General features: G+C 42.1%; 1 protein-coding gene across 1 annotated transcript in view; it reads right to left on the reverse strand.

The window, feature by feature from the left end:
- Positions 1 to 25,040, reverse strand: part of PDLIM4 (PDZ and LIM domain 4) — an 86,110-nt gene that overhangs the window by 20,543 nt on the left and 40,527 nt on the right. The window lies entirely within an intron of this gene.

The following is a 25,040-nucleotide window of genomic DNA, read 5'->3' on the forward strand; positions in this document are numbered from 1 at the left end:
CCAATGTGGGAGAGAATACATAGAGGAAAGATGATAGAGTAAAGGAGGAGGAGAGCTTGGGGCCATGGTGAGGAAAGGATTGGGGGGGGGGGTACATCTGTTAGGAACTGGGACATGGACTCTCTTGCCTAGTAGTTGGAGCAGGAGTCAGGCCTACAGGGCAGAATAGGCATCCAGAGAGGAAAACTGAAGTGAAGGTCCGGACCAGAGTCAGTGGCCAGATGCCAGAGTCAATGGTCAAGCCAGAGTCAGATATCAGCTGGTTTTAAGGGCAGGTCTGCTGATGCCCTCTGCTAATTGGGTGGTTTAGCCAATCAGGCAGTGCAACTGGGGTCCAGCTGCATGCTTTGGACTGCCGGGGGGTTAAGCTAGCTAGCAGGTAAGCAGGCTAGCCACAAGCTCTTACTCCTGACAGCATTCTTCATAACATCAGTGGGTCCCAGATCCCCCAAATCAGCTTGATCAAGCTAACACTCCAAAGAACAAAGGTGTTCTATCCATGTGAACACTTGTCACTGTTTTTCTCTGTGTATTTCCTAGGAACATTTAGTTCAACTTCATGTTTTCCTCTTAAATATATACATCACCCATTTATTAATAATTTACATCCCTCGGCACTGCCTATACATTAACGGCTACTGACATGTAGGGCCTTATGGATGCAGTCCATCTATCCCGACAAACTATTTCCAGAAAAAGGAAAATGCAACACAATATGGCTCGGAGTGTTTCTTTTGGCATGGCATAGAGGAAGTGAAAGGAAATTATACATATACATTTATGGTAATAGTAGCATTGGCAGCAAGCCATGATTACATGCATTAAGTGCATACTCTGATGAGGTACATTAAATTGGCTATTGTACTTGGAGCTACTGGATTTTTTCCCAATAAATCCTCATTCACTAAAAGCCACATTCTGTCAGTCTTGCATGCACTCACTCCACAAAGAATCTTAAGCAATGGCACTAAAGAATATACTTATCCCAGGAAGAGAAGGGCGAAACTCAGTTGTGCTGTCTATCACTAACCGGTGGCCTTTATTGTTACCAAACATCTCAAAATGGAAAATACCAAGTGAACTGTTTTCTGAAGAAAACAATCAAGTTCACAAGAGTTACACTAGGAAATCTGAAAAAGAAATGGGGGTCCCCTGCCCCACAATTAGATTTATTTTCTGAGTTCGGCTTTTTCTTGAAACACAAACACTTCTCTAATTTAACTCTTTATATGAAAACCTTTTATATTTTGTAACAGTTTTCGGGACTGAGGTGGAACATGTTTATACCAGTGACCCTTTGCACCACGGGCTCTTACAGGTGTACACTGCTGGCTTTAAGGTGGCAACAGAAAAATAGATACTTGTTTATCTCAAGTAACTAGTTCAAACAAACCCGTGTAACTAAATGCAAGGACCAGAAAAAAGCTGCTGGCTCTGGAATGCTGGTTACAGAGTCCAGCACACATGAAAGGTTTTTTGTTTGGGAGGCTAATTAGCTATTTATAGTTAAACAAGTTCACTCCTGACCTTTCTTTATAAAGGATGGAACAGAATCTGGTTTTGCAAGGCTTCTTTCATATGCAGCATATCCTATGAAACCTCAAAAAGCAATAAGATGAAGCAGGAAAATAGCCAGAAAGCCACCAGTACTGGACATGAAAGAGACCAAGTACTCTGTACAACTATCTTTCTCTTGTCCCACAATGCACCGACGCTCTCTGTACCGATGTTAAAACACAAACTACTTTATTCTACATCCACTTAAAAACTCTTAATACAAATATGTAAGTTTCTACATTGCTCTCATCACAATGGTATCTGCAATATATACAAGGGAAACAATAGAGACGTTCAAGCTGGTATTTGGAACAAAGAGTACATTGACAAAGTGTTTGATTGATGTGTTTTTTTTAAAAATAAGCATGTTATTAAGATTTAATTGAAAGGACACAAACCTTCTTTATCAACATGTTTAGAATATAAAGCACAAAGCCTATTGAAAAGCCATCATGACAACATCATCTTAAATAGTCTGTTCTGACAGATCATCAAAGGGGAAAAAACCTCAAACTTTGGCTCAGCTGTCCAACTGCTAATGCTATTGACACACAGTGAACATTTCTCGGCATGGCTGTCTGACAGCCTGAATACTTTAACACATAGTGCTTCTCTAAACAATCCAACAATTTTCTTAAAATGGAAATTATGCAATTGAAGGAAAGTGATATTCTCAGTACTGGGGATCTCCTCATTTTTAAGAAAGGGAAAATTTCCTACAGGTGAAAGACAACAAGTTGTTTGGATTTGTAAAACTATCCCCTGCTCTGCTTTCGACCTGAACAAAGAGTCAGCAACGAGTGCTTCAAAAATGTGAGATCCACCTTCACGGGAGGCTGTTTCTATACTTCTTTCCATCTCTGGAAAGTCACTTTAGAATCCTGTCCAAGTCACTGGTGAATCTTTTTTCCCCACTAGCTCAGTGCAGCTACAGTTTCTCACCTATTACTCCATTCACGCCAAGACACAGCCAGTGAAGTTCCAAGGATCAAATGTTTTTGAAAATGCCTGGTCTCCTCCAGTCTCAGAGACACAAAGGAGAGGATAAAAAGAAGTAGGATGGAGGTTTCAGTAGAAATACAGAACTATACACCACTATGCCAGTTTTACTATGACTAAGGGCTTGTCTACAAAGCAAGCTAGTGCCTGGCAACCCAGACTACAGCACACCACACCTTGCTGCACAGTAACTTGCCTTGTGTGGAACCTGCTCCAGTGGTCCTGGAGTGAAGCTTAGCATACTGCTCCTCTGGGACCTTCACTGCACTGTAGCAGAGTCCACACAGCAAGTTAGTGCTCGGCAAGCTAGTGTGCTGTAGATTTACACCAGGGGCGGGCAAACTTCTTGGCCTGAGGGCCACATCGGGTTTCTGAAATTGTATGGAGGGCCAGTTAGGGGAGGCTGTGCCTCCCCAAACAGCCAGGCGTGGCCCGGCCCTCCCCCCCGCCCCCCCCCCCCCCCAGGACTCCTGCCCCATCCACCTCTCCCTGTCCCCTGACCACTCCCCATCTCCTTCCTGACTGCTCCCCCGGGACCCCCACCCTCATTCAACCCCCTGTTCCCCCCCAACCGCCCCGACCCCTATCCACACCCCCACCCCCTGACCACCACCCCAAACTCCCCTGCCCTCTATCCAGTCCCCCCCCCGCACTCCTTGCCCCCTTACCGCACTGCCTGGAGCACCGGTGGCTGGCGGCGCTACAGCCACGCCGCCCAGAGCACCAGGACAGGCAGCCGCGCTGCCCGGCCAGAGCCAGCCATGCCACCGCGCAGCACAGAGCACTGGGTCGGGCCATGGCTCTGCATGAGCCCAGCCACCCAGAGCATTGTGCCAGCGGCGCAGTGAGCTGAGGCTGCGGGGGAGGGGGAACAGCAGGGGAGGGGACGGGGACTAGCTTCCCCGGCCAGGAGCTCAGGGGCCGGGCAGGAGGGTCCCGCGGGCTGGATGTGGCCCGTAGTTTGCCCACCTCTGATTTACACCCTGGCTTACCACGCATTGCATTGTAGCAGGGTCCACATGGGGTGTTACTGCACAGCAAGCTGGTGCACTGTAGACTCACAGCCTGGCCTGCCACGCACTAACCTGCCATGTAGACAAGCCCTTAGGCCACTAGATCAGTAAAGTGTATCAGTAAAAGTGGTACAACCCCCTAGTGTAAACACAGTTACAGCAGTACAACTGTGCTTATTATACTATTAATGTACAGGAAGGGAAATAAGCTATCCTGGTATAAGCATGAGTTATACAGGTATAGCTGTGTTCACAATAAGGGTGGGACTGGTATAACCATGATGGGGCAGGGGGAAGAGAGGCACACTTCTAACCAACATAGTTTCACTGGTACAAAAAACCCCTCTGAGTATAGACCAGGCCTAAACTGAGTTTCATCATCACAGAAATTTGATCTCCATACTCATCAATAGGGTGCTATGATTTTGCATGTAGGTTTGTTACCCTCGCACAAATGCTTTTCTCCATCATTAATTCACCAAGGGCCAGACTCTAAACAATGTATTCATCTTGAGTCGTAACTTACTACACGAAGTAGTCCCATTCTAATCAATGGTAGTACTCAATGGGCCAGATCCAGAGCTGGTGGAAATTAGTGTAGCTCCATTAACAGCTGAGGATCTGGCCCAACGTGAGTAAAGGTGGCACAATGTGGTTTTAATTATTTTGTGCCCTAGGTGTATATTAAGGAAGGGTGACGTGTCCACATTTTTAAAAAAAATATATAGTCCATCTATCTTAGACCAAGGTTATAGGTGGCAGTATCAAACCCAATGGTACTGTATGTCAGGGGAGAGGCGTCAGGAATGTGCAGGTTAACAATCCTCAAGCTTTTTAAATTAGCTTGTAACACAAGCCTCGGAAGCTGAGCACATCTATTCAGCTAAACATTTCTAATATAAATGTTCCCCTAACCGGGAAAATATGCAATCAGCCAGGAATTTTGGAAAGAATTAGAAAATTAGTCTCTCTCTCTCTCACTATGGAAGACAACGTTTATCATATTTTGTAAATGCCTTTTTGTACAGTCAACAAAAAACATAAAGACACTTTTCAAAATGTGACAAGGAGAGCTTTAGACTGCCTGCTTAATGGGAATAATGATGGGATTCAAAATTTCACAAGATCGTCCAGCAAGGATTTGCATCTAAGCCCTTTCCTTGGCAAGTGGAGGCACTCTGTCCTCACTCCATAACTAAGGCTAAGATGCTGGTGGTATCAAGAGCTCATTTATTCTCTGTTTTAGATATTGTCAATCTTCCTGAGCTGACAGCTCTATGCCCTCCTCACTCAGAGGGAGATATTCTGTGCTAGGCATGTGGTTTCTAAAAGTTTGGGAACTTTAGCTCTCTCATTCTGAATTTTGATACCTAGCTTGGCAAGATACATACACTCTTATTTGGCTTACTGCCTTCTGAATGCTTCCCAGCTTTGCTGCCTCAAATTCGGTTGATTCAGATTTATTAGGATTTTTTTATTTTATTCTCTTTGTAAGGGATTCTGCAAAATGCTTTATTTGTCTTTCTGTCTTTGTTCAGCTAGAGAGCTTCAGTAGTGGACAGGATTCCCTATTATAAGGCAGAATTTTTAGAGACAGTTGTATAATACTTAACTCTTAAACTTAAAGGTCGGTTCCAACTCCAAAGTTCATTTACTTCACTGGGTTTTGGCTCAGGCTTGTAAATGTTGAAAGTACAGATATTAAAAAACTAATAATCCCTTGTTATTCAAATACCTTGTGAGATAGTTAAGTGTTATTAACCCCATTTTACACTGAGGCAGAGAGGTTAAGGCCAAAGATTTCCAACTCGTGTGCCTAAAGATGGTACCTAAATAAGTGGTAATTTTGAAAGATTCTGAGCAGCTGCAACTTTCAAGAACCAACCAAAGGCACCCAAGTATGAAAATGCTGTTTTAAGTGAATTCCCCATGGTCACAGAGGTTTAGAACCCACAGCTCTGGGTTAAGAACCTAGTAACTCCCTAATCCTGTGCTAGTCTTTGGGTACGTCTTCACTACCCGCCGGATCGGCGGGTAGCAACCGATCTATCGGGGATCAATTTATCGCATCTCGTCTAGACGCGATAAATCGATCCCCGAACGCACTCCCCGTCGACTCCGGAACTCCACCAGAGCGAGAGGCGGAAGCGGAGTCGACGGGGGAGCCGCAGCCATCGATCCCACGCCGTGAGGACGGGAGGTAAGTCAATCTAAGATACGTCGACTTCAGCTACGCTATTCTCGTAGCTGAAGTTGCGTATCTTAGATCGATCCCCCCCCCCCCCCCAGTGTAGACCAGCCCTTAAAGACCACATTGCCCTTGACCAGATGTAAGGGGCAGTTCTGATAGGAACACATGGCAGTCAGGTACCTAATTCCCATTGTGTTAGGCACCTAACTGCCTTTAGTGCGTTTGAAAAACCTACCTACAAGGTTTATTTTTCTAAATCACAGGGCCCAGCTTCTCCTGTCAGTTCTACACATGCAATGCAGCTGACATAAATCAAGCTGCCTGTGTGGAAGAGGGCACACAGGTTGAGACTAAGTGATGAGAAGTGCAAGTTTCAGTTTGATGTACTTCAGATCTGCTGTGGTCAAAAACACACTATCATTTTGCAGTGCTCAGTTAATTACCTTGGGCACTTACGGTTTAAGCTAGATGTTTACTGAAACAAAGATATGAGGCTTGATAGGTGTAAAACATGAGTTGAAAATGTCATCTGGTGTTAGAGTCAATTTACAAAAGTATCCCTTGAGGAAATGTTTTTGTGTTTGTAGCTGGTGAAGCAGCCTGTGAACGCTCCAGCCCCTAACTAGCAGGTCTCTCCTCTGGCCTTTTGTATCCGAGTTCAGATGTATTCCATAAAAAGATGATAAGCATTTCTCAAACCCAGGATCTGCAATATATGGCTAAACAATGTGTCCTTGGCAAGGGCTACTCAAATGATTACAGTAGACAGAAGAAGAGGGCAAAACAAACAAACAAAAAATACCTGAGTGGAGTCTGTCTAATGTTTGTTCTAAAAAAGTGCCCACCACTGTGTCTGTGGGTAAATCATAGAACTGGAAGGGACCTTGAGAGGTCATCTAGTCCAGTCCCCTGCACTCACGGCAGGACTAATTATCTAGACCATCCCTGACAGGTGTTTGTCTAACCTGCTCTTTAAAATCTCCAATGATGGAGATTCCACAACCTCCCTCGGCAATTTATTCCAGTGACAGTTTTTCCTAATGTCTAACCTAAACCTCCGTTGCTGCAATTTAAACCCATTGCTTCTTGTCCTATCCTCAGAAGTTAAGAAAAACAATTTTTTTCCCTCCTCCTTGTAACAACCTTTTACATACTTGAAAACTGTTATCATGTCCCCTCTCAGTCTTCTCTTTTCCAGACTAAACAAACCCAATCTTCCCTCATAGGTCATGTTTTCTAGACCTTTAATCATTTTTGTCAATCTTCTCTGGACTCACTCCAGTTTGTCCACATCATTCCTGAAATGTGGCGCCCAGAACTGGACACAATACTCGAGTTGAGGCCTAATCAGAGCGGAAGAATGTCACGTGTATCATCTGTAAAAGGAGACATTTTTAATCAAAGGCACAAGCTGAATCCTGTCTCATGTTCTTGCTTAATTTATGGAGGATAGCTACAACAATCAGCTCAAATGTAAAAAAAAAAAAAAAAATTAAGCTTGCTTCAGAATCTGTACTAATTCTGGTCCCATCATACACATTTTTGTGAGGAGCCAAAGCATTTTAGCCCTTTTATTGTTCTTTTGAGGAAAGTTAAATAAAAGAAAAAAATGAAATATACAAAGGTTACAATACTGAGCTGCTAAAATTATCCCAGACCCCATGCGTTAACACTGTAGTTTAGGCTTTATCATTCCCTTTGAACTAATCACAACAACAGAAAAGCCATTAAACCCTTGTAGTACAGCACTATGTTTTCGAGTGGTTTGGTTTATGTACAACTGCAAAGCAGTTAATTGTAGCCACCTACGCTTGTTCTAAGGCATAGAGTAACTTTGCCCTATATGCTATAGAGAAAAGCAAAACGAATCAATTGAAATAAAAACAATCCCTTAAATACAGTTATCCTGGGGGACGTGGTGAGCTGCAGCACAGGCCAGGAACAGACATGTGCAAAGGTGGTATAAAGCTCAGCTTTGAACTTCCTTGATGCTGGGGTTGCCATGTATGGGAGCTGGTCTCCTGGTGCAAGAGCTGCCTGAGTGGTAATCTAATTCAGAGTGGCTGCTAATTGCCCCCTGGGGTGAAGCTGCAACTGGAGATCCCTGCAATGTACAGGGAATTCTGGCTACCCCCTCTATCCCAGTAGCAGATTGTTCACAGATGAATGATGCTATTGGAGCCTTCAGGCCAACTCTAGACCAGCGGAGTATCCCCCTTGTACTGGAGTGATCCTCGCAAGGGTAGCTACGCCATCTTTAGGGCCAGTCTACGCCAGCAGCCTGGCTCAATTCACCCACACCGCATCAGGGAATCTGGCTGAATTGTTTTAAATTTAGCAGTAAGGATTTAGGGCAAACAAGACAGAAGTTCCCGAGAGGGTTGGACAGTATTTTGAAATCCAAATTGATTGTGCCTGTCATCCAACAACGAAAATATTTATAGACAGTATGGCTACAGGCTCAAGTTTCTCTTATAGGATTTTGCACAGCTGGCTACCTATGGCTCTGAAACGGGGGAAACAGAATACAACAGGTCAGAGTTGGCAGAACAAGACAGACCTGGCCAAAATGTTTTTAAAATATAAGGTGTGATCTCTTCATATGCCAGGCCTCTATCCTGCTCCAGAGGGCAAACTCAAACCCTGAAGGCCTCATTCTGACTTGGTACTTGTTTTACAGTGGTGTTACTCCATTGACTTCTGTTTTATGCTGTGAGATCAGAATCAGGCCCTGGAACTTTATTAAAAAGAATTCATTTTCATATCCTGCCAAACCTAAAACCAAACTTAGTCACAGCGTCCTTTTATGGGCAGTTCTGCGAGCAGCTCACATAGGCAGCTAAAAAGGAGGCAGGGACGTTGTTATATAATGATTCCCCCCCGCAGACACACACCTTCATATTTGTTAGTTTAATGCTCATAAAAGATGCTGGTTTGGAGACTGAAGTCCATTAGTTGACAACAGAGATGGGACAGCCTGGGTAGTGTTGGTACCATTTTAAAGTGAACATCGGTGCCATGGTCATTTGTGTGATGTGTTCATCTCTCCATTAGTAAATGGACTGATGCCACCAACTCATTCCAAAGCACTCTGAAGAGATGCTGTGCAAGATCTTTATTTCAAGGGCTGCACTCTGAATTGTGTGGAGACAAGAATGTAAACCTATGATTATATTGAAAGAGCCACACACATTAAAATTGAGATTATTTTCATTTGACTGTCAAACTTTTCTTTCTGAGTAAGCTTTGGGTTGACCGTGGAGATTCAAGAGTCAGCTTTGTGGATAAGCCGACTTCAGGCTAATTTTATACCGTCCTTGTAAAAACAACCCTGGAATTTCGTTCAGTGTTGAAGATTAATAGATAAGAGAGAAAGAGGATTGATTCAGCTGGCTGAACTGAGTGTTTGGTTTTTTTAAAAATATTTCAAGTATTCTTCTGAGAAGTAACTATTTCAAACAACGTATCCAACACCTAAGAAGAAGGAAAACATCTAACCTGCCTATACAACTTACACATTCATCTGATGATCGCCAAAAGGGTTTGTCCAATCTTCCCTTTTATACATTTTAAAGTCGGATGGTCTTTCTACACTCCCTTTAGTTAACAAAGAAGCAGAAAACATTCATCTGAAATGTGACCCCATTTGGAGCCTGTCATAAGTAATAGGTTTGTGTTCGCCTCTAATAAGGTTTGGTGGAATTCATCCTGAAAAAAGCTCTGCTGTTAATAGGAAACAGATGAGATCTGGGGATAAGAAAAGTCACAGAGCTATGTGCTTAAGTACTCCACTGCACAGCCAAGAAAGCATTCATTTAGCTGTATAACAACTGCAAGGGGAAAAATACATTATCTGCATGCCAAGTATTTAAAAAGGTTCTTTGAGCTTCACATCTCTATTATCTGGGATAGTACTCTCCAAACTGATGAACGTTTTTTTAAATGATTGTTTGCATTGTACAGTCTGCAATATCCCAGAAAGCTCTCATCAGCCACAAGAAAAACATCATGTAAAGATTTTCTTTTTTATTATTATTTTTGATGGCAACCCTATGGCCAGCCTTGTGACCTTACTATCAGTTGTGGATTTTACCACCATAAAATCTTATTTCCAGCCAATAAATATGTTATCAAGACCCTTTCCCTAACACACTGATGTTAAAAAGTCCTCCATAAAATGTGCCTTTGTAGTTGTCTGAAAACCACAAACTGGGGACTATAACCACCAACATTTCATGGACAGCCAGAGCTTGCCAGTGCTTTTTAACATTATCCACTCTGTAAACATATGCATTTCTGGAATACAAAACAACAGCAGCTTTACAAGCCTTGCCTTCTGTTATTATAAATAGTTTCTTCACAGCATTTGCAGCTGCTAAATGAATTATTTTAATCACCATCCATTTGTAAAAAAATAATAAAAATGGAGAATGTGCATTTCCGCACATGATCCAATTACTGTGCAATTAACCCCCTGCAATCCTAGCCATATGATCACATTAATTATATTAGAACAAACTCACTGGGACCTGGCTCTGCACCTGTGTGGAGTGTGCTCAAATCCAAATGGGGAAGGGACCTCCCAGGAGGTCAGTACTCCACAGCCATGTGCCACAGTGAAAACCAGCAGAGGGCTGGGAGAGAGTGCCTGTCCTGGCATACCTGCCTGAGTCACAGCATCTCTGTACCTGAGTGACTCCCTGGGAGATGCGGAGTAGCCACTTTCTCATTGGAACAGCACAGGGATTCTTTTCTCTTGCCCTTAGGGAGTGGACTTTCCAGAGAAGGTCTGAGGAATATTATTAATAATTATTGTTGATCATTTCTGTAGTGCCAAAACTGTGCCAGACACTTTAAAAACAGACATGAAGACAAGGTACCTGCTTAAAGAGCTTACAGTGGAGACAGACACACACACACACACACACACCACACAAAATGACCCAGGGAGGATAAGGATTGGGAGATGATCAAAACACTGGAGCTTAGCAGTGAAGTTTAAAAGACGTCTTGGTAGTTCCACCTTTTCTATTTGGATTTTTCTTTCTTTAGGGAGGGAAGATGCTCCTCAGTGCTCTCGTGCGTAAACACATCCATGAAGTGAAGCATAACGTGGGCAGCAAGGGGGAAACCCGCTCTGCTGCTGCTGCCTGGACTTTAACTCTTCTGATGATAATAGAAGGCTTCAGTCCCCCAGGTGGGAAATCCAACATCTTTCCCAAGCACTCAGTGCACTATTTAGAAAAGGCTAAACATACATAATAGGAGTGGTTAAAGTTACAGGTACAGACAACTCATGCTAACTGGTCTTACGTGAAGAGTCCTGCAGCCTCTTCCACAGCCTTCAATTAAACCCTCTGACCTATTCACAAAGAATCTGGTGTTGCTATTTCGTTTGCTTTCCACTCAGTATCACTGAGAAAAATAAAAGTTTCTTGGCAATACTAGGAAGCGCATGCTTCAGCCACCCTTACTTACACTGAGTTGCACTTCGCTCTGGACAAGTCTCACTGACTTCAGTGGGAGACTATTTGGAGTGTCAGGCAGTGCTAAACATTAGTAAGGGTTGTAGACTCTGCTCCCAAATTAATAGCTCCCGCTTCGGAATTCTACATGAGATAAACAGCTGACAAATGCTTCAGGCAGAGAAGAACTGTTTAAAGAGGGAGCCTGGTCCTGTGGATAGGGCACTGGCCTGGGTCTCTGGAGACCTGGGGTGAGATTCTGTGCTGTGTCTTGAAGAGACCTGGCAGGCACAGGGGCATGGCGGCTACGGTGGCCGTATCTGCTGGAGAGAACGCCGGTGTAACTTAGACAGCCCTGGCGTGCTGTATAAATTGCAGCAGCCTTCCCAGGTTGCAACAATGTCCAGAATCTCAACCACATTGAGTGCTGCAGCCCTGCTCCTCCACCACACCCCCACCCCAGCATGTCCCTTCTGCCCCCAGGACGTCTCCTACATTTGCAAACCGGTCCATGGGAGGTAGACTTGTGGCTGCCTTTCATAATACCTGAGCTGGGAGAATCCTGTCCTTCTCAAAACGGCATTTATGGAGCTCCTTTACCCAACATAAAGGGCACAGAGTGTAGGGGAGGATCTCGCCTTGGGCTCTATTCCAGGCTCACCATTAACCCACTGTCTGACTGAGGGTGATCAAAACTCATGAGACTTTTTAAATAGCACATTTTGTATTTTGCTTTGCCAACTGCTTTGTGAGCCTGTAGTATTTGTGTTTGAAAGTTTCTCTCCACACAAAAGTCCCAAACCACCCAGACTTGCTGCAATTTAACTCTCCAAAGAGGGAATTGGTTTTGTTTATTTATGTTGTGGGGGTGTAAATCCCCACAAGAAACAAAAACTGAAGAAGAAAATTACATAGATGCGAGAAAAATATCCAATTATATACATGCTCCTTTGCACTACCACAGCCAGGAGATTAAAATCTCACTGACTCTCCTCAGGCATTCAGGAGGAAAAAAATGCCCCAAATTAAAGTAACTTGTATTTGATCCCAACACCAGAAAGTAAAGGGCAGACAAGGAGACAGGTGACCCCACAGAGCTTGCACACAAAATCAGTGTACATAAATCTTCAGGTTCCATAAAAAGAGCTGTTCCACCCAGAAGGTTCGGCATAACAAAGAGTTGCTCTAGACTTTTATAAGAGCTGAGACAGCCCTGTGTCTTGCTCTACTATTCAATCTTGGTATCTCATTCCTCCAACCCTCTGCCCCAAATCCCTGGCCTCTAATAATATAATTTCCAAAACAATAAAAAATACCCTGCCCTCATTTACGAGTATACAAATGGAAATGGTTTGGCTACAAACATCCAAACATACATTTCAACCTCCATCATTTACAAAACATTGCTCACATGAGCTAAAAAGCCAGATATAATAACTAGGTTCATCGCTTCTAATAAGGGTATAAAGAGTATGAGTTAAAGACCTCAACAGAAGGCTTGATTTGGGATTTGGGGATTTCCCTGTTTTGGCTGGTATAAGTTAGACTCGGTTATGACAGACAAATTTCTGAGTGACTGTCGGTTTGTACATTTTAAATCTATAAAGTTCTCTGTGCGTGTCTGTGTAAGTGACAATTCTATGATTTAAAATTTGTTTTCCGAAGGATGGGCTTGGAAAGAAGATATAACTTGAATCCTGAAGCCAAGTGAAGCTATGCATGATCTCGCTTGGGTCTCCCCAAAAGAATGTCATGCCACTAGACTGTTTACGTGCACGTGGATTTTTACACCTCTTTGTCCAGTGATGGGACCAGACCCTCAACTGGTATAAACTGACATTATTACATCGATTCAATGCAGTTACGCCAGTTTACACCAGTTGAGGTTCTGGCCCTATAATCTTTCCACTTCCTCACAGTTACATTTTTATTGATATCTTTTCCTCTCTGCTTCTCTGGTGAGTGCATGTTCTGTGAAGGTAAAAACAGCAGCACTAAATTCAGTTGAAGTCTGCTATTTCTCCCAGGCTAGAGAAAGGCAAGTAGCTTGTAATTTGAGCTTCTCTACTCTATTTTCAGTGCCTTTCATTCTTATCTGAAAGGATCACCTTATGTAGTCTTCAGATTGGGTGAGTCCTGGCTCCCTATCATGGGATTTCAGCAAATTTTTCATTAAAAAGGACAAAATTACAAACATAAAATAAAGTGAGATTGTCAGTGGAGCAGGTCAGTGTCTGCTGGTAACCAGGGGCCTGGTCTGTACCTTTGAAATCAGAGGAGGTTTTGCCATTGACTTCAATGGGCATAAGGTCAGGCCTGAGAAGGTCAGTCCATCCAGGGGCAAAACTCTGGCACCTCCCACCTGCTTTATCCTGAGAGGAGCGTACACAATCAGCTCCTTGGCAGAGGCCACAGAACTTGTTTCGCTTGAAAGCTCAAGAGGGACTTGAATTGTGGTGCTGCAGCTTTATCCTTTAAGCCACCTGGCTCTCTAACTGTCTCGCAGAAATCCATAGCGATGGAATAAGTTACCCATGCAAGACAAGAATGATTAAAATGTGTTTCCACTTATCTTGCCAGGGGTCAGGATTTTCAATGCCAACAATACACGGATGTGTATAGTGAACAGCCAAAGGAGGGGAGATTTTTGCGCTAACGTTGTGTCAGTTTTATTAACACTTTTAACCAAACAAGTTAACTAGTGAAAAGCATGGATTATATACTCTCTTTTCCTTCTGCTGAAGTGGAACGTATAGAATACACTTCCTCCTTTTCTTTTTCTTTTTTTGACATGCTGCCAACATTTGTCTTGCATCACTTCTAATAAACCAAGCATCTTCAAATGCGTTCCCTGCCCTGCTCTTGGTTCTTTGTTTAGACAAATCTCTCTCGCGTTTGCAGTGAAAGAGCATTTGGAGCCTAACGTAAGAACAGCCACTGTGCTGTGGTTAAACAATGAGCTCTGTGTTAACACTGGGCTGTAGCTACTATATCTTCTAGTGTTCAAATTCTTAAGACAACTCCAGGCCCCAGGTAATTTAATATGTAAACGGTACTCAAATTTATGAGGAGCCAAAGGAATTTTCAGACAGAATGAAAGCCATTTTCTTCTTTTTATTAAGAAGATTATAAAAGGAACCGATTGCATGATATATGCTTGAGACTCAGTGGAAATAACATAATAGTAACAGAAATGCTGAGTATCACTAGTTTCAGAGTAGCAGCCGTGTTAGTCTGTATCCGCAAAAAGAACAGGAGTACTTGTGGCACCTTAGAGACTAACAAATTTATTAGAGCATAAGCTTTCGTGGGCTACAGCCCACTTCGAGCTTATGCTCTAATAAATTTGTTAGTCTCTAAGGTGCCACAAGTACTCCTGTTCTTTTTGAGTATCACTACTTCACTCCCAAAGCTGAGGTAATTGTCAATTTTCACCTGTGAGAGAAAACAAAACAATCCATATTGGAAAATAAAAGCCAATTAAATGTCAAGTACTTTTGCAATGAAGTACCTTGGGTAATGATGGTGGCGAATCCTCCTATATACTATAAAGAGTGTGATAGAATCCAAAATACAAAAATATACGTCACTCAAACACAACCAAATAGCTAATAGCCTTTGGTAATAACATAATTTCCACCGGAAGGATCCAATGTATGGAGCCAGATTCTTCACTGCTGTAAATTGACCTGGCTCCATGACCACAATGGAGCTATGCAGATTTAGACCAACTGAGGATCTGGCCCACGGTCCAGCCAAAGGAATAATAGCATTTTCTAACCACACTGATAATCTGAACCTTAAAAGGGATTTAATCTCTGTACCAAAATTTTCATTGAGCCTCATGTTCTCACTTTTCCAGTACTGAAGAGGGAAGATTTCTCAATCCAGGCAAGCAGACTTACGTTTGTGTGCGGGTTTCCAAACTCAGTTACTTACGCCAAGAGTTGCCCATTATGCTAGTGCTGTTCTGGGTGTTGTCTGATTATCCTTGCTAGGAATATGACATGCCAACTCACACTGTAGACAAATCAAAAACAGTAACCATCCACCCTTGTACTTTCGAAATCCATTTCTAAAAGAGCCTTTCAGCATATCCAGTTTTCATGCCATCAAGCTGGTAGAGCTGCCTGATCTCTTTTAAGCAGGATTGCGTTGTCTAGATTTTGACTTCTCATTGCCTACATTTTGATCTCTAGGTTTTAATTCCTTAACAATGTTTTGGTTACGCTACTGGCATGCCGAGATCACTACCTATCATGCTGACCAATATGGTCTCGTTTCCTTGTGCTCCCCCATCAGTCTGTGTGTACATATATGTTGTCTCGTCTTATACTTAGACTGTAGGCTCGCTAAGGGAGGGACTGTCTTTTCATTCGGTATTTGTACAGCACCTAGCGCAATGGGGTCCGGGTCCATGGCTGGAGGTCCTAGGCACTACTGTGATAATAAATAAATAATTCTATTAAGTAAAGAACTGTGCCCGTGATCATTATCCTATGACTTAAATTTTACTCATCTTTAAGCCTCACCCATCTATCTTGCACCATGTCTAACTTCTTACTGGTATCCACCACGCTCATAATATAGTAATTCTGCCATCACTTAATAAGAAAAGTAATTTCCAGCTAGTGAAATGAAACCAAAAGAACAAGCCTAACTCATGAACCATTTGACACTTGGAGGGTGAAGTTACAGACCATTTAGTGGACATAGGGTTTGTTTTTTTAATTTTAATTCTCCTCTAATACTGGTCAAGGGAATTTCTTTCTTCCCAGGAAGTATTATTGTATTATGCCCTTTCCCCTTCCCTCTGCATACTAGTGGAGAAGAGGGTTTGAGAGCACAAGTATTAAATCCAAGAATCTCATATTGTTGAGATATCCTCATATGCTTAAAATAGGGATGTAAATGGTTAAATGATTAACCAGTAAGCATTAGGCTTACCATTAATCAGACCTTAACCGTTAACCTTGGTGGCCAGCCGGTAGGAGGGACCCCAGCCCCTGCCACCCCATGCTGGCCCACCGTAGTGACCTCGCTTAACGGTTAAATGATATAATTTAATCGTTTAACCGGTTAACTTTTAAAACCGATATTTACATCCCTAGCTTAAAACTAAATTTCTCTGGGCATGAAGTCCTTCCTCATCCTACATTACATGAAAAAAAATCACATGAAAATGATGGAGAAAATTGTTTCCTATTTTGAAATTGACCAGCCTATTTTTCAGTAGTGAAGAAAAAAGGAAGCTTCTAGTCAAATAAATATCTCAGGCCTTCCTGTTAATTACAAGTCCTGGCAATACCTATAGCAAACAACCAGCTCAACCATTGCAGGAGAACAAGTTTCCAGAAGACAGACAAGGAATTTCTATAACTATTCACATATTAGTCATCCAGAATGGTCCCACCTTATCCTCTTTCCAACTTATCAACCAGGACTGGGGCACAGCTGTTGTTTCCCCCCCCTTCCAAGTATTCAGTTCTGCTCTTACTGTCAGAAGTCAGTGCCAATCTGTTTCTTGCAAGAAGGTTTGGAGACCACATAAGAACATTTCTGATTACACTGAACTATTATTCAGATGTGATCATCTCTGTAAGAGCTTTGTCTTTCACATACACATCCCAAGGTCATCACTTTTCTCATCTGGGAGTCTGGACAAATAAACTAGCCTTCTGTTGTATTAATAGACAAGCTTCTGTTCAAACAAAGGCTTCCAGATGATTCAACGTTACACAAGAAGCAGTTGATGATGCTCATTACACTTCACACAAATATTTTCCCTTCGGAGGAACCAGAAAATAGAACTGTGTTTAGAATATTTACCTAACATATTGGTTGCCTAGTAACACACACAGATATGTTAGAACTGTAACAAATGACTGCAGAGTGAAGACTACATTTGAAGTGAATGACTACGAAAAATGAAATGGAACCATCATTATGCCGCCCCCTGGGTTTTAAGAACAGTAACAGAAACACTATGAAGAACAGAAAGTAAAACTAGCAAATGTGCTTTGCAGTTTTGAAAATGAACAAGGATTTGAAACAAAAAAATACTATCTCCCACCAGACACAACATTTAGGTTGCTAATCTAAAGTTTTCTCTCCTGTTACCAATAAACTTTGCGGTAATTACACTAAAATATACTGTATTACTTTAAAGTAGACAAAGTCACTGTGATATAGACCACTATATATCTGTCAAATGGTATTTTCCTTTTTCCAGTCGACCCACGTTATTACGATTAATATAGCCTATAATCACCTGTGATGGGAACAAAGAAAAGTGGCAAATAAACTATTCAGATTACAGAAACTGACTGAGGAAAATACCTGATTGAAAAGCTTTAACTGCAAAATTTCCCCTTCATTTCTTAAGTGCTTTTTTTCTTAAGCACATGAGGCTTATTGAGAAATTCAGGTATTTAGGTCTTTCAACAGTTAACTAGTAACTGACTGGGTGATATGGGCCACAAATAAATCTAAACTGGTTACTGCACAAGGACCCTGTATCTTGCACGCACTCCTCAAATGGAACTCCCACTGAAGTCAACTTACCCACATACTCATACTGAGCGGTAATTTCCTCGCCGATTGAGCCAACTGCTTTCAATGGAACTACTCATGGAGTAAGGTGCTACTCATATGAGTACTGATTGTAGAACTGGGTCTTTAAATACTAGTAAAGGCTTACAATATAGGGCCTGATCCAAAACCCACTGAAGTCAATCTGAAGGTTTCCACTGACTTCAGTAGGCTTTGCTTCCAGCTAACAGTGTATGAACACTTTACTAAGGGCTAGTCTACACTGGTTTCACACCCCTGAGTGAGAAAGTTGCAGCGCTGTAAAGTGCCAGTCAGGGCCAGCTCCAGAGTTTTGGCCGCCCCAAGCAGCCAAACAACAACAAAAAAGGCCGCGATCGTGATCTGCGGCGGCAATTTGGCGGGAGGTCCTTCACTCCCAGCAGGAGTGAGGGACCGTCCGCCGAATAACCGCCGAACAGCTGGACGTGCCGCCTCTCTCCGAAGTGGCCGCCCCAAGCACCTGCTTGGTAAGCTGGTGCCTGGAGCCAGCCCTGGTGCCAGTGTAGACAAGCCCTAAATAAAGAGAGCATTCAGAAGCCTTTTTTCCCCCCAAATTAGGCTTTTTTTGTACTTTTAGGTTAATGGCCACATCAAATGCAGTTTGCCACATTACGTTACTGTAACAATTCCTTTGCTTTCAACTTGATTAACATTATCAGTTACAAAATCTGCACCAGTTTGAAAATCTACACCGGTTTGTATATAACCGCGTTGCCCAATAAATTGGACATGCAAAACTGTTAATGTCCTAAATAGTGATATCTGAACTTGAAACCCTGCATAAATACTTCCAATTCACAGTCGCCTTGAAGGCTTCTGTGTGTTTCTACGATTGAATCAGTCCTAAGACAATAAGCTAGAGAGTTCCAATGTGATTGGGAATCTAATGTTGTGCCAGAGCATTATCTCACCCTTTGTTTTCCCCAAAGTGCAAAACAGAGGTTTTTCCCCTTTTGCCAAACAATGCACTAAATTATCCTCGAGCTCTCATGCATCAAATGTTTGTTTTGTTTGGTAGCCTGCAGTAGCAATGAAGACTTTTTCTAAGCAGACCTCATCCAAATCCTGCCTCTTCTATATAGCAACCAAAGTCAGGAAATTCTGTCTGCCCAGTAGATAGGGTTTACTGCTGCTATTTAATACCATGAGGTCAAAACTCATCCCTGATGTTACTTAACTGAAATTAATAGAGTGTTGCATCAAGGATAAGTTTGGCCCATGCTGTCAAAAGGTCTATGAACTTGGAAAACTGGCTTTAAAAGATTAGCCCTTTAAAGTTGGAAAGGGACACCCTATTTGATAAATTAACTTAGTAGTAAAAAGTCTATTGTTAGAAATTTACTAAAGTTTTGGTCAGATCAAATCCTTTGAAAATTCATAGAAGCTACTGTGCATGTACATTCAAATATTTTTCAAACCGCACCAATATTTTATAGTACAGTTATACACTGCCTATACAATTACACCGTAGAAGAACTACATGAATAATTTGATATATCTCTGTTCACAGTACCTCTCATGACATTTCACATTACAGAAGCAAAACGATCAATAAAACCAGGAATGTTCATCATGTGAAACAGAAAAGTGTTGACTAAAGAAAAAGATTTTCATTTGTGAACTAAACTGCCTCATTGATTCAGCATTTCTATTATCCTCCTGTAAAAGCAGATTGCAAAGCATTAGCACACATGATACAGATAGCAGATGTCTAAGCCTCAAAGATATAGTCAGCTGTAGGTCCCAATTAGATTATCTACATAGATGCATATTTTCCTTCACATCTAACAAATCTGGAACTAACCCAATCAGGTCTTAATCAGGCAAAACTCCACTGACTTCATATGGAAATATCTGACATAGGAGACTAATCTATTCATCCAGGCATTTCTAGTGAGTCCCATTGCCATTACATGAACATTTTAAAAAGTTTGCATAAGAGAAATAAAGTTTCATAAAGAACTTTGAAAGCACAGGAAACAAGTGTAGCAAGAAGAGGAGAATCAAAGATGGCTGCTTAAAATATTATAGCAGCTATCTCTGATTCTCCTCTTCTTGCTACACTTGTTTCCTATGATTTCAAAGTTGAAACACAAGTACAGTTAAACTCTCTTTTCCTGAGTGATCTAAAAGTCTAATTCCTAAATGGTTTAGTAGATATTTAATAATCTTCTCCAAATCTGCCATTCAACTTTAAACCGTCATAGCTCAGTTACAAATGTTTACTTTGTGAATATCATCCATTCCAGTAAAAATTAACATTGAAAATCTGGTATAATTTTGTTAGCCCAGCACTGAACAGCAGACTCCTGTGTTTTGAGAAGCCAAAAGCCCATGCTCACACACAGAACAGTTACTATTTAATTTTAACTCAAACATCCTTGGCCTCTCAATAAAGAAGTTCTGTCCTGCAGGGGAAAAACTCTGCAATGTGGGAGGTTAGAGCAGTAGGATATTCCTGGTGCTATCAGAGAACTGGAAAAAGGGCTAATGAAGAAGCTCGAAACTCACTTCTTAGTTTTACCATCCAATTCTCCCACACTAAGAAGATAAAATGAACATGAAATATACATTTAGGGACAGACTGTGGCTGGCCCTGTGCGGCAGGTACATAACAGGTGGCAGAGGGTACAAGGAACAATGCAGAACATGGCTGTGGAATATACCCCCTAAAGAGAAATAGGTGAGGTGGGAATGGGGACTATAGCCATGCCCCTTCCACATCAGCCTGAGGAGCTGTTACATCATGTGCTACTGGGAGTCTTCAGGAAAAATCCTGGAGAAGTCAGGAGCCCCCCAGGCACTCTTCACTGAAGTGTGGCTCCCTCAGTCTCCACTGGAACCAGGGTATCAGGGAGCAGGGTGGGGAAGGAGGCACTGGGAGCACAGAGCCAGCACAGAGGTACGGGTCCCTCACACAGATGGCTCTGGCTTCCACCTGGTCCCTCAAGGTCCACAAAGATCCCAGGGGACCCATGGGGTATTGGGAGCAGGTGCCAAGGGGGTGAGGACTGTCACTCTAATGGAATGATTTGGGGCGAGGAACTCTAGAGAGGCAGCCTCCTGGGATTTTCTTCTGCCTTTCCTCCCTTCTAGTAGTTGTACTGAAAGATGGCGACCTGGCCCAATACCATCATAAATCACAGAGACATATTCAAGGGTTGTTTTAATCCCTTCTCTAGGATGATAAAAGTACATAAAGCTGTAGAGCTGGGAAAATGAGCTAAACTGCTAACAGAGACCATGCCCCAAAGAGCTTAGTTTAAAGGCACGAGCGGATACAATAGAAAACAGGACTGAAGAGTGGCCTTACAACATGAACACTTCACAGAACAGGTGCGTCTTCAGATACACTCACTTTCATGAAGACCAATCCAATGCTGACAGCCAGGGAAGAGTTGAAAAGTCAGTCACTGATGCCAAGTTTGTTTGGTTGGTTGGTTTTTACTACATTTTTAGAGAGCCCAGTGTTGGTCAGATAGTCATGGAGACTCGTGTCTTGTATTGATTCAGACATTTCTAATCAGCTCATCACCATGGTATGTAATTGCTTCTGCTTATCCACTGAACAAGAACAGCACAGCCTCCCCCCCCCCCCCCCCCCCATTGTCCATGTTATAAAAGACCAGGTCTTTGCCATATAGCTTATATAGTCATTCATACCAAATCAGAGTGGTAGCATTTTACATGCACTTTGCAATGTCATAAGTGCAGGGTGACTGAAAGTCATGCCCACCATTTCAAGGGACAAGAACCTCCTTCAGCCTCAGTGTCTATTCAGCCCTTAGCCTTTCTGATAAACCTGACATGAGTGATATCAGATAAGCTAGTACCAGTTCCAATGGTGGTTTTATGATGCGGACCTCTGTCAACTGGGAACTAATTCACCATCTTATTTCCTGAGGAGCACCTAAGAGTTGTCAGAGGGCAATAACTTTTGGTCAGTGCCATACTGAGCTGGATACGAAAGGCTCTGTTTCATTAGCCTCCTAATTCTCTGTTCCAGTTTCTGCTGTATGCACAGTTCCACTGCCAAATGAATTTTTGCTGCAGTCACACTACTGACCAGCCATCTGAACTAACTGTCAGTTAGTGAGAATGGGAGTTTGACCTCACAGTCTGAGACATGAGTTTCCAATCTTCATCATGCCACTAAGCTGTCAATTTTGGCAGCATGTGAGTGGTCAAGAAAATAAACATCCCATTCTTTTATTAGCACCATATGGCTGTATTTTGACTAGAGAGTCAATGCGAAAGAAACTAAGCTCAGTGGAATTTTCAGAGACTAATCTCTTTCCTCCATGGTAGCTCACTGGCATTCCCTACTTTTATTGTCTGCTAGAGAATCAGACAGCGGTTACATGTATGGTTACATTAAAAGGGGGGTGAATAGAACAGACAGTGACACTGCAGAACAAACCAAGAGATTCAAGCTTTAAATAGTGAAGGCTTCTTTCAGAAAATTAATACTTCAAATAACAATACTACTAGTATTTGGATAGCATAAGCATTGTATGATTGTAACTTCTTCAGGGTCAGTCCCATCTCTTTGCTATACGTTTGTACACTATCTAGCACAATTCACAGAGTTTAAGGAAAGAAGGGACTATCCAGTGAACCTGACCTCCTGCCTTTTTGAACTCCCGCCTGCAAGAGATTAGAATGATGTTGAATCTTACCGCCTTCCAGACAAAGTGACCTTGGCATAATAATAAACAAACACACACTTCTTTGCATGTCACAGTGCAAAGGGGAGAAATCAGGTAGACAGCCTGCTTTTATCATTTTGGTTATGTTTAGACATCATGGGGGAAGGTGCATTAAAAACACCGTGATAGATAAAAAGTCCTTACAGCAAATTCCTTTTTTTTTTTTTAAATTTCCATTTTATTCTTTAAATCCTTCTTTGTTTGGCAATCATTAAAACAGTGAACAGTCAAAGACTTCCAAGGTATCTTTGTTCTAACAGGACAATCTAAAAACTAACAGAGTAAAACCTTGGAGAAAGGAAATACATGTGCTCCACATTACTGGAAAGCACAAACCCCCACGATCTTTTCAAGGATAGTCCCCAATCTATTTTTGTGATTCATGAGCTAGCTTGCATGACGATCTATTTATTCTTGGGTTTAAAGGCAGATTGCTTTTTCCCAGGTGCACATGAGGTTACTCATTTTGAGGCTAACTATTACTTTACAATGGGTCTTTTCTTTTTGCACTTCAATAAAGACCCTTCGCTAAAGGGTTTGGTTTAACATTACACAGGGATAGCCTTCTGGCACATGGGCCCCTTCCCCAGTGAACATCAAAGTACTCCTGCAATCAATATAATCCCAGCTCCGGTGGGAACTGGGGGCCTCCTGCAGATGTAGTGTCCATAGGTATCCATGGCCACTCCTGACATGCTAGCAGTAGAACAGTACATCATAGGAAGTTTGAAGATTAAGACAACCACTTGCATCCTCTAAGGGCTCCGTTCCAATTACTATCATTATTAGTGGTACTGTAGTGCCTAGAAATCCCATTTATGGACCAAAATCCCACTCTGCCAGGCACTGTACAAACACAGGACAAAAGGCATAGCCTGCCCCACCTGACAGTGAGTGAGTGCATGCCTACATTTCTTGGCACATAAGAAGTCAGTGCAGTTCTGAGACAGTAGGCTCTTTGGGATTGGGACAGTGTCAATCAACACATTTGTACAGTCCCTACCACAATGAGTCCCTGATACTACACACAACCCCTGGGTGGTACTAAGTGTGTCCAGAGACTATGGCGATAAAGTCAAATATTAATTCTGTGGGACAGTTAAAGCATGAGAAATGGCCTACTGTCTTGAAAAAGGGGAGAATTTAGTCCAAGGACATGTTGGAAAGGGAGGGTCGGAGTGAGAAGTCATCTGCCTTCATCAGATATTTCTACATGTTACTCTGCTGTAAATGTGTCTGTGTACTTTCTGACTACTTTAGAGATTTCTAGTTTAGACATATTTGGGGTACATTTTGGTTCAGAAAAACATGGTTCTATAATAGATTAAAAGCCCCACTAACTATATTTTATGTAACTTTGTCTTTTTTTTAAAAAGTACCATATGTAATGTACATTAATAGGAAGATCAAATCCAATCTGCTTTAAACCTCAGAAATGTTGTATCTGGCAGTCAAAATGCAGAACATTTGTTCTTAATTTAACACTGTATGCAAAGTTTTGGTCATATCAAAGTCTATCCAAAATATCTGTAGGACTATATTGCCCTAATTGATTAATTAAGCCAGCAAAGACAGAATACAAAGCCAAAGTGTATAGATCACCCTATGTCTTCAATAACTATAGAATACATGGTGTCAGTGTGACAACCTCCACAGTAGAAACTTACACACTGTTTCTTTAGAGCTAGCCAATGTTTTCCTAAAATCCTATTCGAGTCTCTTGTTAGCTGAGTTCACCATTTGTTGACCTTTCTGCTGTCAATCTTAATGCCACTTCCTCATTCTTCCCTGAAGAAAAGTCTGCTGTTTCTCATGTTTTTATGATAACTGTTCCCCACATCTTTTTAATTCTGACATCCATCTTGGACTGGATTTCATATGGGGCCATGATCAGATGCTTGCAGCTATTACTGAAAATGTGTTGCCAGAGATATGCCAGTGGCATGGACACATGGTGCTGGTCTTTGGATTCTTTATAAATATTGAAGAAAGGTAAAAGATCTTAAAGAAATTTCTAAAACAAAATTGTTACAGCAATCACCTTAACAGAGTAACAGCATGAACCAGCATGAATATAGCAAGTAGAAATTTTCATGGGCGAGTGTGCCATCAGTTTCTGCAGAATATAGCAGTCTACCTTGTTGCAGCAAACATAACCTTCCAAATGGTAATCTAATGTGAACCAACACAGTGTTGTCTTCCGAAGTCTGCAGGCAGACAGCTCCAGTGCCTCTTCTGCTACTGCTCAATATAGTAGGTCCTTCACACTGATCTTTAGTTGTGTTCCCTAGCTATTAGGTATCTTGGTGTAAGGGGATGTGGGTGCTTTGCTGTGTGGGTGAGTGGGCAGACGGGGAGGGGAAGAAGGAAACTGATGAGAAGTTAGACTAGAGAAATGTAGTAGTGGGGGGCAGATTCTGGAGCAGAGGAAGAAGAGACTGAAAATTAAGGGGAAAGAGACAGAGACAAAATTCAAAATAGAAAAAGCAAGACAGAGAAGAAGGGAAATAGAGAA

Source organism: Terrapene carolina, unplaced genomic scaffold, assembly GCF_002925995.2.
Source record: "Terrapene carolina triunguis isolate 2854851 unplaced genomic scaffold, T_m_triunguis-2.0 Scaffold629, whole genome shotgun sequence".
Classification (NCBI taxonomy): domain Eukaryota; kingdom Metazoa; phylum Chordata; order Testudines; family Emydidae; genus Terrapene; species Terrapene triunguis.